A 16,540-nucleotide genomic window follows, 5' to 3' on the forward strand; every position below is an offset into this window, starting at 1 on the left:
AACTAGTGCTTACAAAGTGCCTAGACACTTCCAGGTGGTGGGGGTACATCAGGAAACAAGGTGGAAGGTCTTTGCCTTCAAGTAGCTTTACAGCCTAGGAGGGTGACAATGTGATGTGTGTTAGGAAGACGAAGTATGGGGCTCTGAGTACATATATCCCAAGCCTAACCTAATCAAGGGGCTAACCAGATTAACTATCCTTTATACTACTTTCTAACTCTCACAGGGCCTGGTACACTTCCTGGAGAGTATAAAAAACACACAGGTTACCTCTCTGGTCACTGGTTTACAATGTCAGGACCCATGAAAATGTAGACTTAATGTATGTGCATTTTACTGTATGTAAATTATGCCTCTATAATAAAGTTGCTAAAGATCTGTAAAGGTAGGTGGTATTCAGTTGCTACCTGAAAAAACACCACAACCACACAGAGGGAGAAATACCCCCATTTTATAGATAAGAAAACCAAGGCTTAGACGGATAAGGTTAACAGCAAATAAGCAAGAAAGCCAGAATCCACATCTAGGACTGTCTGACTCCAGAGTTAAGACTTATAATTAGTTACTGGGCAGGGTCAGGGCTGGCACAGAGATGCCATTATCATAAGTAGAAAAGAGAGACCTGCGTGCTTGGGCAACTGGTTTTAAAAACTGTGCCACATTCCTCTGGTATATTCAGCCCCTTAATGGAGTGAAAAACTTGGTGATTAGAGGCTGGGCCAGATTTCAACCTCACTTGCCTTCTTAAGCAACCATTTCATTCCTGAACACAGCTATAGGTAGCATCCTAACCTAGGTATTTCATAATCTTTTTTTTTTTTTTTTAAGAATAGACGGATTTTTTTCAAGTTTATTTATTTATTTATATTTAGAGAGAGTATGTTCAGGAGGGGCAGAGAGGGAGGGGGAGAAAGAGAATCTCAAGCAGGCTCTACACTGTCAGTGCAGAGTCCAACGTGGGGCTTGAACCCACCAACTGTGAAATCATGACCTGAGCCAAAACCGAGTCAGACACTTAACTGACTGAGCCATCCAGGTGTCCCTAGCATTTCATAATTTTATGTGGCCGCCATGCACTGTCTCTGTCACCAGAACAAGAAAAGTCTTTATATAATTACATACTACTTTGTTTGTAGTATACCTGGGTGTTCACGTGATTAAACCAGTTAATAAATTTATAATAGCTTTGGCTTTTTTTAAAATAGCCATTCATTTACCATTATGATATTATGTGGAGATTTGTGAAGTTTTTAATGTTAAAAGAGGGCTTTTAAAAAAATGTTTAGTTATGTTTGAGATAGTGCAAACGGGGGAGGGCAGAGAGAGAGAGAGAGACACAGAATCCAAAGCGGGCTCCGGGTTCTGAGCTGTCAGCACAGAGCCCAACGTGGGGCTCGAACTAATGAGCCATGAGATCATGACTTGAGCCAAAGTCGGAGGCTCAACCGACTGAGCCACTCAGGCTCCCCAAAAGAGGGCTTTTAAAAGTTGAGTACAACTCTACTTAGCGTGTTCCCTTTTGAAACAGACAAGGATTATGTTTTATGGACCCTCTAGAAAAAGATGACTGGGGTGGAAAATAAAAGAAGATTGCTGTTAAGAATGGGAAGGATTAAATAGTGAATGACAGTGTCAATTTTGAAAACAGGAAATGTAGGTGTAGTGGGTGCTCTGGTGTGCTACCTTTTAGGGCTGAGACACTCACTTCCCCAGCTGTTGGGACTGTCGAGAGCTGACAGCTCTCAGCTGAGTCCTTTCTAGAAATTGTGCTCAGCCACCAGAGCCACTGCGGCCAAAATCACATTTCCTTGGGGGTAGCCCACCTTCAAGGACTAGTCTAGGAGGAGGAGAGAAACTTAACCTCTCTGCCTTGGGGTGGCACAGCTCATGGACTGTCCCAGCTCCAGATCTCTATTGCACTTGCACCACAGTATTTTTGCCCAGTCCTGCTTCCCTGAGCCCTCTCAGGTATTGTCCCAAGAGTACCAACCAATACAAAACCTCCATTCAGATCTCAGAATCTGTTAACTATAAATTCAACTCATGATGGCGCGTATAAGAACTAGTCCTACAAAAAACTCTTAAGATGTAATTTTGTAGTTGGGTCACCTGTCGGCCTGCTGGTAATGAGAACCCATCCTTGGTGATAATGGAGCACCGATAGCCCCTGGAATGCTATGGCAATTGTTAAAACTTTCACTGGTGGCAAACTGGAATGGGATGCCTTTGGAAATGAGTACACCGACAGATGCAATATCTTAGGGATTTTAGGAAATAGTAATTATATGAATTTTGGAATTGGATGGCCATTTGGGGGAAGGGAGGGCTTATTTTTTTTTTTCAACTTTTTTTTTTTTTTTTTTTTTTGGGACAGAGACAGACAGAGCATGAACGGGGGAGGGGCAGAGAGAGAGGGAGACACAGAATCGGAAACAGACTCCAGGCTCTGAGCCATCAGCCCTGAGCCTGACGCGGGGCTCGAACTCACGGACCGCGAGATCGTGACCTGGTTGAAGTCGGACGCTTAACCGACTGCGCCACCCAGGCACCCCAAGGGAGGGCTTATTAATTAAAACAAGACAAAGGCTGAGGGTGATTCATTGCTAGTACCAGACCAGGTGGGAAAGCCAGAGGGTCTAATCGGCAACATATAAAGTGATCACATATCCTACAGCCAGAGGGCAAAAAATAAAATTAAAAATCTGTGGCGGGGTATCTGGGTGGCTCAGGTGGTTAAGGGGTTAAGTGTCTGAATCTTGATTTCAGCTCAGGCCATGATCTCATTATTTGTGAGGTGGAACCCTGAGTTGGGCTCTATACTTACAACGCAGAGCCTGCTGGGGATTCTCGCTCTCTGCCCCTCCCCCACTCACTTGGGCTCTCTCTCTCTCTCTCTCTCTCTCACACACACACACACACACACACACACACACACACACACAAGTTCTGTGGGCCAGACCCCAAAACTAAATTATAGGAGTAGGAGTTCCAGAGGAGGTTAAGTTTTCAACTCCATCTAGTCTCCCACATCAAGGTCAAGGTCCTGATTGGGAAAAAATGGGATGCTGAGACTTGAAATGGGGTCATCTGGGTTGATGTATTTGAAAGTCTTAAATTTCCATATTCCCTTGAATGCTGTTGATAACAGAGGTAGCGCATTCTTCAGTTAAAGGCTGAAGCTTGATTGACATAGAGGTTTCTGCCTTGTAACACAACACATATCTTCCCTTACCCCTCAATGGTCTACCCCACTCTCCACTCCTGACCACCAGAGCTATAGCCAGGATGAATAATGCTGGGTCAGCTAATGGTAGAAAAGGACTACCTACTGAAAAAGCTGGCTGGATGGGTGACACAATCCAGCTGAGCAAGCAGGAGAGACTATATGGGGCTGCACTGGATGGAAAAGGGAGAAAAACCTGTGGCATAGTATTTAATAGCTAGGCAAAGAATCCAGGTGACAGCATTTGGTTGTCCCTTGGAAACTTGGAAAAAGCAATCACTCACACTAAGTAGGAATGCTGGCCTGCAGTGGCAAGCAGTGGGGGAAGAAATCAAGACACTTGATTGGGATATACTATGGAAGGCCAAAAAGCGATCAGCCTCCTCTGTTCTCAGGAAAAAGTGTTCTTCAAAGTGACAAGGGATTGGGGCGCCTGGGTGGCGCAGTCGGTTAAGCGTCTGACTTCAGCCAGGTCACGATCTCGCAGTCCGTGAGTTCGAGCCCCGCGTCAGGCTCTGGGCTGATGGCTCAGAGCCTGGAGCCTGTTTTCGATTCTGTGTCTCCCTCATTCTCTGCCCCTCCCCCGTTCATGCTCTGTCTCTCTCTGTCCCAAAAATAAATAAACGTTGAAAAGAAAAAAATTAAAAAAAAAAAAGAAAAGAAAAGAAAAAACAAAGTGACAAGGGATGTGCTGATTGAGGGGGCTTCAGTATTGTTAAGAAGCTTGATGGTGGACTGTCCCCTGTAGGCCAAGACCACTGGTAGGAAATGTGGGGACAGAACAGGGTTTTCTGATAGCAATGGGGACAACAGAATTCCAAAATAGAAGCCAGATGGCAATACTTAACTCTCAAAAGCAGTTATCATGAGTGACAATGTCAGAGGCAGTCAGAGAGGTCTGAGTCACAGAGAGCTGGGGAGGTGGTTAATACAGCATAGCATCCTGAGAGTCGTGATAGATGAATAGCAGATGAGAGTATTGCTCAACCTATAGAACCAAAATAAATCCAACGTATGATCAGGAGGCGAACCACAGTCAAGACCATCAAAAGTCTTGGTCACTTTCTCTGGTTTCCAACCTGACCATTTTTCCAACCTAAATCCCACTTACTGACAGCAGCTCACAAAAGAGGACCCTGCAAACACCATGGCAAAAATATAATGATTTCCTTAGCTCTTCTCCAAACCCATCTACTCATATAACTACCCTGAAAGAAATAGGAATACAAAGACTTTCAGGTCTACTGGATGCATGGTCAGAGTTGAGAGATCCAGGAACCCAAACCATCCTTGTAATTCCCCTGTTGGAGTAGGGTGCATGAGGGGTAGCGTAATAAATGGAGTTCTTACCCAGGTCTGGTTCATGGTAGGTCCACCCACTCCACACACTCATCTGCTGGTAATTTCCCTGGTTCCCCAAACAATGGAATGGCCATGCTTAGGAATTGGCAGAACCCACACTGGCTCCTTGGACTGTGGTGTAAGGGCTATCATAGTGGAGAATGCCAAGTAGAACCCCGGGAAACAAGTGTACCCTTCCCAGCCAAGACAGTAAATCAAAACCCATACCATATGAAGGGATACGGCAAATACTAGTGCTACCCTTAAATACGTGAAGTAGGCAGGAATGGTCCTTATCATAGCCCTTTTCCATTCACGAGTATGTCCCCCACAAACACTAAATGTATCCTGGAGGATAACGGTGGGTTACCATAAACTCAACCAAGTAGTAGCCTCCCATTGCAGCTTTGAGCCAGATAGGGTATCTTTGCTAGATCAGATTTAAATGGCCTTAGATACATAGTAAACAGCCATCAATCTCATACATGTATTCTTTTCAATCCTCATTAAGAAGGATGATCAGAGGAGTTCACATTCACATGGCACAGGACATGCTATAAATTCAGTGTTGCCTTTGATCTATGTTAAGTCTGCCCTCTCACATAATATAGCCTTAAGGACCTGGACCACCTGGACATTCTGCAAAGACCACATTCATCTATGATATTAATGATCAGATGAGCAAGAAGTGGCCAATATACTGGAGGACAGGGTAAGACCTATGCAAGCCAGAGGACAGAAAAAAAAAAGCTAAATGAAGATTCAGGGGATCACCCCATCAGCGAAGTTCTTAGGGATCCAGCGGTTTGGTGCAAGCTGGGCCATATTCTCCCATCCCCATCAAATTAGGACAAATTAGTACCTCACATCTCATGCAACTAAAAAGAAAGCACAATGCCTGGCAGTCCTCTTGGTTTCTGGAGGCAGCATATTCCATATTTAGAAATAACTGCTCTCATTTACTCAGTGACAAGGAAACTTGCCAGCAGGAAAGGGTTTTGCAGCAGATCCAGGCTGAGGTGCAAGCATCCCTGCCGCCGGGGCAGTACAATCAGTGGGCTATAAGCCACATAGACCCCGTGGTGTCCGAATTATCTGTGGTGAGAAAACATGTCATGTGGAGAAGAGCAGAATGACAACGTAAAGCCCCAGGGTCCTGATACAAGCCTGCACCATCTGCAGCAGAGAATCGTTTGGAAAAGAGATTCCCATGTGCTAGTGAGCCCTGGTATAGATTAAGCACCTAACCATGGGACATGAAATGACCAAGTATCCAGATTTATCTATCAGGAGCTGCATTCTGTCAAATTCACCGAGGTTGGGAGGAACCGGCAGCGTTCCATCACAAGCTGGAAGTGGTAAGTCTGGGAACAGCCATGTGCGGCACCAGACAATACAGGAAGCCTGCATGAGCAAGTGACCCAGGCTCCCATGTCACCTACCATTCTGTACCAGTGCCTCTCAGCTCACATTTCTGGCTGTGTATTAGTTTTCTATTGCTGCGTTAACAGTATTACCACAAACTTAGCAGCTTAAGACAATACATATTTATTATTTCACAGTTTTTGTGGGTCAACATTTGGGCCATGACTTACCTGGGTCCTATTCTTCGGGTTTTCACAAAGCTGCAATCAAGGCATTGTCTGGGGCTGTGGTCATTACCTGAGCACCAACTGAGGAGAGATTCGCTTCCAGCCCCGTATGGTTATTGTCAGAGTCCTTGCAGACTGCCACACTCAGGGGTTTAGCTTCTAATTGGCTGTTACCCAGAGGCCCCCTTCAGCTCCCTGTCACGTGTTCCTTCCCATGTGGCAGCTCATAACATGACCACTTGCTTCTTCACAGCAAACAAGGCACAGGGAGTATCCTTGCAAGATGGGTGTTACAACCTTCTATAGTGTATTAAGTACACATGCTCATGTACTTCCCAACATCTTTGCCATATTCCCATTGATTAGAAGCAAGTCGCTGGACTTGCCTACACTGAAGGGAAGGGGATTACCCAAGACAGTGAACGCCTGGAGGTCATCTTAGCATCAGCCCTCTACAGACTACCTGGAAGGCTCCTATTTCTAGCTGACAGAGGAGGGAAAAGGCTAAGCTTGGTTCATGGACAGGTCAGTTGGTATGTGGGTGCAAGAGAAAAATGGGCAGCTACTGTAATGCATCCTCACTTAGGAGAACCTCAGGGACTGCAGTGAAAATCCCCTCCTAATGCTGGTATCAAGCAGTACATCAAGGCATCTGCTTTGTGAAGAGAGAGAAATGGCCTGAGGCAAGGATGCACAGAGGCTTGTGGGTAGCGGTGACTAGCTTGGTCAGTTGGTCAGGTACTTGAAAAGAGAAAACATTGGAAGATTGGGGATGAAGGTGCATGGGAAAGAGGCATGTGGTTAGTGGACCAAGAGCATGGAGTGGGCATGGAGTGTGAACATCTTCATAACCTACGTTAATGCCCAGCAGAAAGCATCTCCCATAGGACAGGCATGAATCAACCAAACAGAATGACTCTTCCAGTTGTCCTCAGCCACCCTCTTCCCTCGGCTAGTCTAGTGTTGGCACAATAAAGTCATGAAAAGAGTAGCCATGGTGGCAGAGATGGCGGCCACAGGGGCTGTTCTAGCTACCACACTGCTGAAAGTTCAAACTGCCACAGACAGGCCAGTGGTGGGCATTCCTCTCCCTTCGAGGCTCCATCTTTCAAGACGACTTCCCAACCTTCTTCCCACAAAGAAAGAAAACATCACTTGCTGCCACCAAAAGGAAATTTCTACTCTTCGCATTGTCCTAAAAATCCTTACTTCTTAAAGTAATATTTCTCAGAGGCTATAGCTTCAGAATCACTTGAGGGGCTTGTCGCAAGCGCAGATTTCCACCCAACCTAGTGAGTCAGAATCTCTAATTTGGTGCCCAAGAATCTGTATTTGTAGAATATGGCCTTTGACTACACTTCAATATTCTAACTGGCCTTTGACTACACTTCAATATTCTAACTACATTTCTTCCAGTTACGGGAAGGGGAAAGAAAATATAAACTTAGGGGTGTCCAAAGTGAAACACATATGGAACTGATACAACTCAGCACCCAAAACACAAATAATCCAATAAAAAAATGGGCAGAACACATTAACAGATGTTTCTCCACAGAAGACATGTAGATGGCCAATGGACATAGGAAAGGATGCCCAACATCACTCATCATTAGGGAAAAGTAAATCAAAACTACAATGAGAGATCACTTCATATCTGTCAGAATGGCTCAAATCAAAAACACAAGAAACAAGTGTTGACAAGACGTGGAGAGAAAGGAACCCTTGTGCACTGTTGGTGGGAATGCAAACTGGTATGGCCACTATATAAAACAGGATGGAATTTCATCAAAAAATTAAAAATAGAAGGACCCCACAATCCAGTAATTGCACTGCTGGGTATTTGCCTCCCAAATGCAAAATCGCTAATTCAAAGGGATACGTGCATCCCTACGTTTCTTGCAGCATTATTTACAAATAGCCAAACTATGGAAGCAGTCCAAGTGTCCATCAATAGATGAATGGATAAAGAAGAGGTGGTTTATGTGTATACAGTGGAATATTATTCAGCTATAAAAAAGAATGAAATCTAGGGGCATCTGGGTGGCTCAGTCAGTTAAGCATCCAACTTTGGCTCAGGTCACGATCAAGGTTCATGAGTTTGAGCACCACACCAGGCTCTGTGCTGATGGCTTGGAGCCTGGAGCCTGCTTCAGATTCTGTATCTCCCTCTCTCTCTGCCCTCCCCCACTCATGCTCTCTCTCTCTCAAAAATAAATAAACATTAAAAAAAAAAAAAAGAATGAAATCTTGCCATTTACAACAACATGGATAGAGCTAGAGAGTATAATGCTAAGTGAGGCAAGTCAGAAAAAGACAAATACCACATGATCTCACTCATATGTGGAATTTAAGAAATTAAACAAAGAAAAAAAGAGAGAGAGAGAGAGAGAGAGAGAGAGAGAGAGAGACAACCAAGAAACAGATTCTTTAACAAACCTATGGTTTACCAGAGGGGAGGCTGGTGGGGGGATGGGTGAAATAGTTGATGGGGATTAAAGACTACAGTTATCATGATGAAAACAATAAATTAAAATTTAATTAAAAAAAAGCACAAAGTGAAAAATCACTTTATCTCATCAGTAGGACAAACCCGTTATTCAGTTACCAACCCAGAAATAACATTTATAGGGTGTCTGTGAGCCTGGCACTGTGCTCTAGGTTGTGATGGGGATTAAAAGCATAAAGTTTAGAGAAGGAAAAAGTCTACACACATAAAACATCAGATCCGAAAGACAGGTCCAGAGGTATTGTCTGGCCCCTTCTTTTACAGTCTGGCAAACAAGGGGTCAGTTTCACCCAACTCTTTCGCAGCAGAGCCAGATGTCCTGAGTGTGGCTCACCAAACAGGGTCTGATGAAATGCCACTGAGAATGACGCCAACAGTGAGGGCTCTAGGAACTCAGAGGGGCCTCGGTGCACTGTGTGCTGGAGTGGGAGCTGGGCTGTGGGCTGGTCCCTGAGAAGACAGGAGACTCCTGGACAGAATGCAGACTCAGGGGCATCAGGCAATGGGGGAGGGAGAGGGAGGTTCCAGGATCAGGAATACCAGGATCTTGTCTGCCTAGCACTTTACAAAGCTCTGACACATGTGACATTGTCACCCCAGTTCATTCCTATACCACTGTTAACCCCCGGGATTGCTGGGCGTAACTTTGTACACTCTGGGCAAGGCACACAGGGACACCCAGTGACAAGGACACTGGCAGCCGCTGAGGGATGTGGAGACAGGGCCTCTGGAGACAGCCAGGAGGAAGGCGCCTTGGGCCCAGAGGGAGTTACGGACGCAGATGGGGTTGGGTGGGGAAGCGCAGTGTAGCTTGATGGGTGGGACACGGCAGCACGACAAATCAAGGAAGGAGGCAGGCACTGTGGTTTGGGACAACTCTTCACTTGTGGCCTGACCACCTACGACTTGGGAGGTCTCAAGAAACTGGGGGAAAGCTTAGGCCCACCAAGGAAGGGCTATGGCGGCAGACAGCTTAGTAGGGGCAGCACGGTGTGCAGGATAGGAGGCCAGGAGCTAGTTCTGGCACAGTCTGAGCATGAGGCCAGGAAGTGAAGGCCACAGGCCCACTGCAGCAGCTGGGTAAGTTGTGCCAGCTGCATGGGGAATGAAGAGTAGACCCAGGAACCTCTGAAAATCATTGAGCTGCCTCTAAATGAGCAAGTTCAGTGGTGATTTGGAGCCCTGCTTGAAAGATTCATGGATGGAGTGGAAGGACACGAGAAGGAGGAGGGAGGTATCCTCAAATATTAGGCTGAGGACAAAGCATAAGAGACTCTTAAAAACTGAGAACTGAGGGTTGATGGGGGGTGGGAGGGAGGGGAGGGTGGGTGACGGGTATTGAGGAGGGCACCTTTTGGGATGAGCACTGAGTGCTGTATGGAAACCAATTTGACAATAAACTTCATATATTGAAAAAAAAATTAGGCTGAGGAGTTGGGCTTTTCTGCAGGTGCAGGCAGTGGGGAGCCACTGGAGGCCGAGACCTGGTGTTACTCTTGTAGCTGGGACAACACCTGAACAAGACGTGTGTTTCCCCACCAGCTTCTATAGTTTGGGCTCATTTCCATTCTCTTTTGGTGCACACAGGGAAGAATGGAGAATGGTGGGCTCATTGCCATTCCTTACTTCCGTAGGAACAGAGCTAGCTGGGTGGACCCAGAATCAAGGCACACAGGGAACATAGCATGGTAGGTGGGCAAGTGGGAGAGGACGCCAGGGCCAAATGAGTCAGGACTACAGAAACATTTTCTGGATATATGAGAGGAAAAAAAAGATCACAACAAGCATTTATATACACATAAATAGATACAGTGCTTTATGTGTGTGGTGGCCTTATTCCTTTAATACTTGCTTACTTAAATTTGTGTGTGTGTAAATTAAAATTGGCTTCATTCTGAGTGATTTTTTTTTTCTTTCAGCGTGAAACAAGCTTTGTCATGAAACATGCAAAAACTGCATGCTCGGGTAAATATTATTTTTTCTTTGAAAGAAATATTAACCATTTTGAGACTTCACACTGATGATTGTTTTTCTTAGCTTTTTAGTTTTTATAAGAAAGATAACAGTTCTCTCTTGGTGCTTATTAGTAACTCTGATTCCTCTTGGTCTTAGACTGGTTTGGGAAGGAAATACACACTTCAGAGATATACTAGTCTAAGTGTGCAAGTTTAAACTCTAGTTCACAGAGAAAAACTTTGCAAAAGGTCCTGATTCAGCCTGACAACCTAGACTAATCCTGAGACGACTCTTTTGAGACCTAGGTGGCTAGTGGGGCAGATGAGGCAGAAATCAGCCCGTGGTTAAACACCCACCAGGTAACAGCACCAGGCAGGTGGCATAGCACTGTGGTTAAGCGAAAATATTTGAGGTCCCAGAGTTCCAGACTCAAACTCAGCTCTGGACAAAGTTACTTACCCTCAATGTGGCTTAAGTTCTTAATGTTGTCTTTTATAACACAGAGGTGACACCTTACAGTCTCTCTGTGAAGAATGAATGAGATGGAACTCCTAGCCCAGTGCCTGGCTTGGGTACTTTCACGCATGTTACCACAACGGTACTAGCCAATGTTCCTCCAAAGGAACAGGACAAATCCCCCTGGCTCAGGCCTTCAGGCAAGGAACAAGAAGCTTTTTTAAGGCAGCTCCAGCTCCCCAGTTAAAATAACTCTGTTTGTATGCCACAGAGTGTCCTAAAATGTTCACAAAGTTTATGTTTCTTTCGATTGGGATGAGAGCAAAATCTGGAAGGAACAAAACAAAAATAGAGTTTGGCCATTTAAAATCGGTGCAGAAAGAGCTGCCAGGGCATTGGCAGGATCCAGAGTGGTTCCGATCCGCCATCTAGTGGACAAGAAGGGAAAGGAGAAATTTAGAGCAAAATAATTGAACCGAGGATTTTGTCAATGTCTGTACTTAACCAAAAAAGTGTTTTCTGATTAGTATAAACTCTGTACTGAATTTGCTTATTAATAGATGAACTTAACTTTTTTTAAAGTAAAACAACTCAGTATTTTAAACATTAAACACTAAAACTAAGTTCGCTAAAGCATTTTTATTTACAAACTAAGTTGTGAAGACTGTGGGAGAATGATCTTGAGTTCCTACCACCATGATTTTTTTCTGGTCCATCTTTCCCATTTATATTATCCATTTATATACAGTACTCTTTGCATTTATTTTGTCACATAGACTAGGAGTAGCTAGAGCCTGTGAGGGTTGTCTTCCCCCCAATACTGACTGAAATCAGTGGGGAAATAAGTCATTCCATTAATTTTTCAAGAATGTACAGCAACTTAAAACGCTGATATAGCCAAGCTGAACATCTGTTAAAGTCTACATGCTTAAATTAGTCTTTTGCTAATTTATGCATGCACATATTTCCTCTGGTTTTATTTCTAAGGTCATTTCCTTATGTGTCTATGAGGATTTCCATTTTTATCTAGGATGAAGACATTGGCAGCCAAACTGCCCCAAAACGATAGTGACAGAGCATACCTGAGGTGGCGTTTCTTTACTCTTGTCACTACTAACGATAATAACAGCAGGTGCTGGGGCGCCTGGGTGGCTCAGTCAGTTAAGCGCCCTACTCATGGTTGTGAGTTTGAGCCCTGAGTCAGGCTCTGCACTGACAGCTGCAGAGCCTGCTTGGGATTCTCTGTCTTCCTCTTTCTCTGCCCCTCCCCCACTCGCTCTTTCTCTCTCTCTCAAGATGAACATTTAAAAAATAATAATAGCAGGTGCTATTTGAGCTTCCATGATGTACCAGACATGTATATGTTCCTGATGCACATAGTGCTAATCCTCTAACTCTCCAAAATGGGTATTATCTTCAGTTTAGATGACAAACTGTTACTTGTGACCCACTGGGCAAATCTTGACTGTGCTAAATAATCACTGACCGGCTGACCCTCCAAGGCATTTTCCTCCCCCGGAAAATGGAAAGCTTTGACTACGGCCTGTTTTCTAAGACTGTGCCTCCCTCTGCTAGGAGGTGTGGGGCTTCCAAAGTGAAAAAGATTTTGTCCTTGCCACCAAGTAGGCCGGGCTCTCATGGAAAAGGATGCCTAAGGGCACGCACAGGGTGGGGTGGTAGTGTATCTTAGAACAGATGCCCTGGAAGGGGCATGATGGCAGGCACCTGTGTGACCTCCCACGAAACACCTTTTTGCACTCTGTCCTTGCCTTCTTTCTCTGTTCTACCTTTCCCATGCCCCTACCGTTCTCCTTCTTATTCTTTTCTTTCTTCCTCTGCCATGCCCTATAATGGTGCTTTTCTAACTGTGGGTTTTAATCCATTAGTAGGTAAAAATATCCGTTCAGTGGGTGTAGACCAGTCTTAAAAAAAAAATGAAATTACACAATTCAAACTATTAAAGGGCATCACTCATGCTGAGGGTAATGTGTTTTTTTCATTTAAATTTAATTATTCATTTTTTAATTTTAATGCCAGTGTAGTCGACATACAGTGCTTTATTAGTTTAAGGTGTACAATATAGTGATCCAACAGTTCCATACATTATTCAGTGCTCATCAAGACAAGCATACTCCTAATCTGAAGGTAATGTCTGATGTAAAACTTGTTTTAATAGGTGTATCTGTGTTTGTGAATACACTGTCAAGATGTAAACTTTGTATCTTAAGACATTAGGAAAACACTGCCCTAGAGTGGGGACCCCATCCCTTACCTGTGGAATTGCCAGCAAGAAGGCCACATGGACAGTCCCCAGCAGGGAGATGCTACCCGGGTCCTGAAGCGCTGGGAAGATCCTTTCTCCTTCCAGGCTCTGGCAGATCCTTCCTGGAGGCAGGGAATGGCCCAGGTGGCCCTGAAATAATGCAGTCAACATGTGGCCAAGTGTGTGAGAGATCTTCCGTGCCGGTCTGAGGGTCCCTTCCCCGCCCCGCCCAGGGCCCCCAGGAGGGAGAGGAAAGCAGGCACCAGTGCCTGGTCATTTTACCCCAGGTGCCACTTACCTGTGGAGCGGTTGGAACTGGCTGGTCTCCCAGTTCCTGCGTTGTCCCCCAGCCCTGCCAGCTCCAGGCCCTGGGTGCTCCATGGATGCCGGAGGCCTCAGAGCCCGGCCTCACCCCCGACCTCCCAGAGGGTGGCTCTGGGGTCCCCGGTCACTACCCCTAACCAACTCCCCCAACCCCCTATCACCGCCAGCCCGGCTTTGTCTGGGGCACTGAGGCCACGGCCCCTGGAGACGCAGCCCTTTCGTTCACAGGCGGCAGTGACTACATTTGGGTGTGAAAGAGGAAAGAACAAACAGCAAATCTGTTAGCCGTTGCTCCTCTGACTTTCTTCTTGGAATTTTAGGCCAACAAACACAACTAAGGAGAACGCAGCCGTGCCCGCTGCCTTGCTCGGCCCTGCGGGGGACGCGGCTAGTTTCCGGGCGAAAGCAGAGCGGGCGAGGGAAGGATGCCTGCGCACCCCCTCCCCCGAGAACTGACACCGGTTCTAGAACACCGCGGCTCCCCCGCTCGGCCGGGCCGCCCCACGCCGCCTCCATTCCGGGCCCGGCCTGCTGCGGACGCCGAGGGCCTGGCCCACCCTTCAGCGGGAAAGCAGCCAAGGGGGCGCCTCGGACCCTGCGGATCTGCAGCTGGGGGTTGGGGGTGGGGTGAGATAGGACCGCCTTCCAGAAGCCTGAGGAAGGGCCCACGGCCTGCCCGCGGAGGCCACCCTCCCGGCGAGGGCCGCTGAGAACCTGGGAGCTGCTCCACACGCTTCAGCGTTAGCCCTGGGGACTCGGCTCAGACGCCCGCGAACCTCGGGGCTGCTCCACACGCGCCTGCGCGAGCGCCGGGACTCGGTGCAGTAGCCTTCGGGCTCTTCAGGCGCCTGCGCGAGGTGCGGGGCTCCGTGCAGACACCCGCGAACCTCGGTGCTGATTCACACGCGCCTGCGCGGGCGCCGGGACTCGCTGCAGACGCCGGCGAATCTCGGGGCTGCTCTACACGCGCGCCTGCGCGAGCGCCGGATTCGATACTGACGCCCGCGGGGCCCGGCAGGAATCCGAGCCAACTTCGTGCACCAGTGTGTGCGCGGGGTCTCTACTGGAGTCCGTGCCAGTGCCTGGTGCTGCGCTGGTCCCTGATCGCCGAGGCCGTTTACTTTCAGGGAGGGTTTGGTCCATGTAGACTTACGTGTAGACAGAGATTTACGTGTAGACTTTTTAGTTTTAGAATTAATTTTAGAGTTATTTGCTTCTTCGTTTTAGCAGTTACTGTAATTTTCATTTATGTTGAGCTAGTTTTCCAGTTATTTAATTTTGTAGTTTTCAGTTTGTTTTCGAAGCTTGTTTCCAGTTATCTGCAGGTATTCTTGAATTAGCTTTTAGGATTATTTACTTAATATTTAGTTTTAGACCCAGTGTTTAGTTCTTCATAGTTTCTCTTTTCAGTTATTGTAATTGTGAGCTTTTTTAGTTTTTTCAGTGTGACTTTTTTTGGTAGTTTTTAGCTCTATATTTTTACATTTATTTAGTTTTTGAATTAGTTTTTACTTTTTTTGAATTATTTTCAGACCTATTTAATTTTTAGGGTTTTTTTTTTTCCTGAAATTTTTGTCATAAATGTTCACCTTATGTAGTTTTGAATTATCTTCGGAGCTATCTATTGCCAATTGTTTTCTTTCCTTTTTTAATAAAAAAGCTTTTCTGTTCCTTATTTTTACTTGTTAAAGTTTATTTATTTTAAAAATTGCTTGGGGCACCTGGGTGGCTCAGTCGGTTAGGCGTCCGACTTCGGCTCAGGTCATGATCTTGTGGTCCTGAGTTTGAGCCCTGCGTCGGGCTCTGTGCAGACAGCTCAGAGCCTGGAGCCTGTTTCAGATTCTCTCTCTCTCTCTCTGTCTCTGTCTCTCTCTGTCTCTCTCTCTCTTTCTCTCTTTTTCTCTCTCTCTGCCCCTCCCCTGCTCATGCTCTGTCTCTCTCTCTGTCTCAGAAATAAATAAACGTATAAATAAATAAATAAATAAATAAATAAATAAATAAATATTGCTTAGTTTTGGAGGGGCTCCTGGGTGGTTCAGTCTGGTAAGCAGCTGACTCCTGATTTAGACTTAGGTCATGATGTCAGGGTTTGTGGGATTCAGCTGGCCTTGGGTTCTGCTGACAGTGTGGAGTCTGCTTGGGATTCTCTCCTCTCTCTGTCCCTCCCCTGCTTGCGTGTGTCCATGTGCTCTCTCTCTCTCTCTCTCTCTCCCCTTCTCTCTCAAAATAAATAAACTTTACAAAATTGCTTAGTCTTAGATCTCTGTCAGGGGCCAATCACTGATGGAGACACCATACGGATTATAATGGAAAGAATTCAACATAAAGAATTGTTACTCAGCTAGCAGAGAACTAAAATAGAAAAAAAAATGTGATAATATGAGATCATGGAGATGTTAACCACAAGGAGCAGCTACCAGCCCACTGGCTGAGGGAGCAAAGGGGAGAGGTTGGAGGTGGCCCATGAGACAGGTGTCCCAGGAGGGGGAAGTTGGTTGACAGCTGGATGCGAAACTCTGAAAGGGGGGGGGGGGAGGAGGCGTGATGGGGCTGGTTGTGGAAGTGTTGGGAAAATGGCAAAGGGCAGCTACTGGAACGAGCTGTTGCTCTCAGTGTGAAGAGCAGTTGCGGGGGAGGCTGGGAGGAAGTCAGGCACACGGGGGTCCCTCTCCCCTCCTCCCATCAGTCTGCCCTATTGGCCAAGCCTCATAGGGAGCAGCTGGCAAAGGAGGTGAGTGGTCCCGGGGCCACAAAGCAGAGATTAGAAGGGTGGGCTGAAAGCTGAGAAATCATGGCTAATAACCAGCACATTGAGCTCTGGAGTTACTTAGTTTTAGTTCTGAATTTAGTTAATTTTGGAATTGTTAGTGCTCCTTGGT

At 46.2% G+C, this 16,540-nt stretch overlaps 1 long non-coding RNA gene across 1 annotated transcript; it reads right to left on the reverse strand.

Moving 5' to 3' along the window:
• Positions 1–8,633: 8,633 nt before the first annotated feature.
• On the reverse strand, positions 8,634–14,573 carry LOC125175712 (uncharacterized). The gene is made up of 3 exons (XR_007155936.1): positions 13,636–14,573; positions 13,347–13,487; positions 8,634–11,502 (listed from the first exon to the last, which is right to left on the reverse strand). It is a non-coding gene; the product is annotated as an uncharacterized LOC125175712 (long non-coding RNA).
• Between the last annotated feature and the right edge of the window lie 1,967 nt (positions 14,574–16,540).

Source organism: Prionailurus viverrinus, chromosome C2, assembly GCF_022837055.1.
Source record: "Prionailurus viverrinus isolate Anna chromosome C2, UM_Priviv_1.0, whole genome shotgun sequence".
NCBI classification, from domain to species: Eukaryota; Metazoa; Chordata; class Mammalia; order Carnivora; family Felidae; genus Prionailurus; species Prionailurus viverrinus.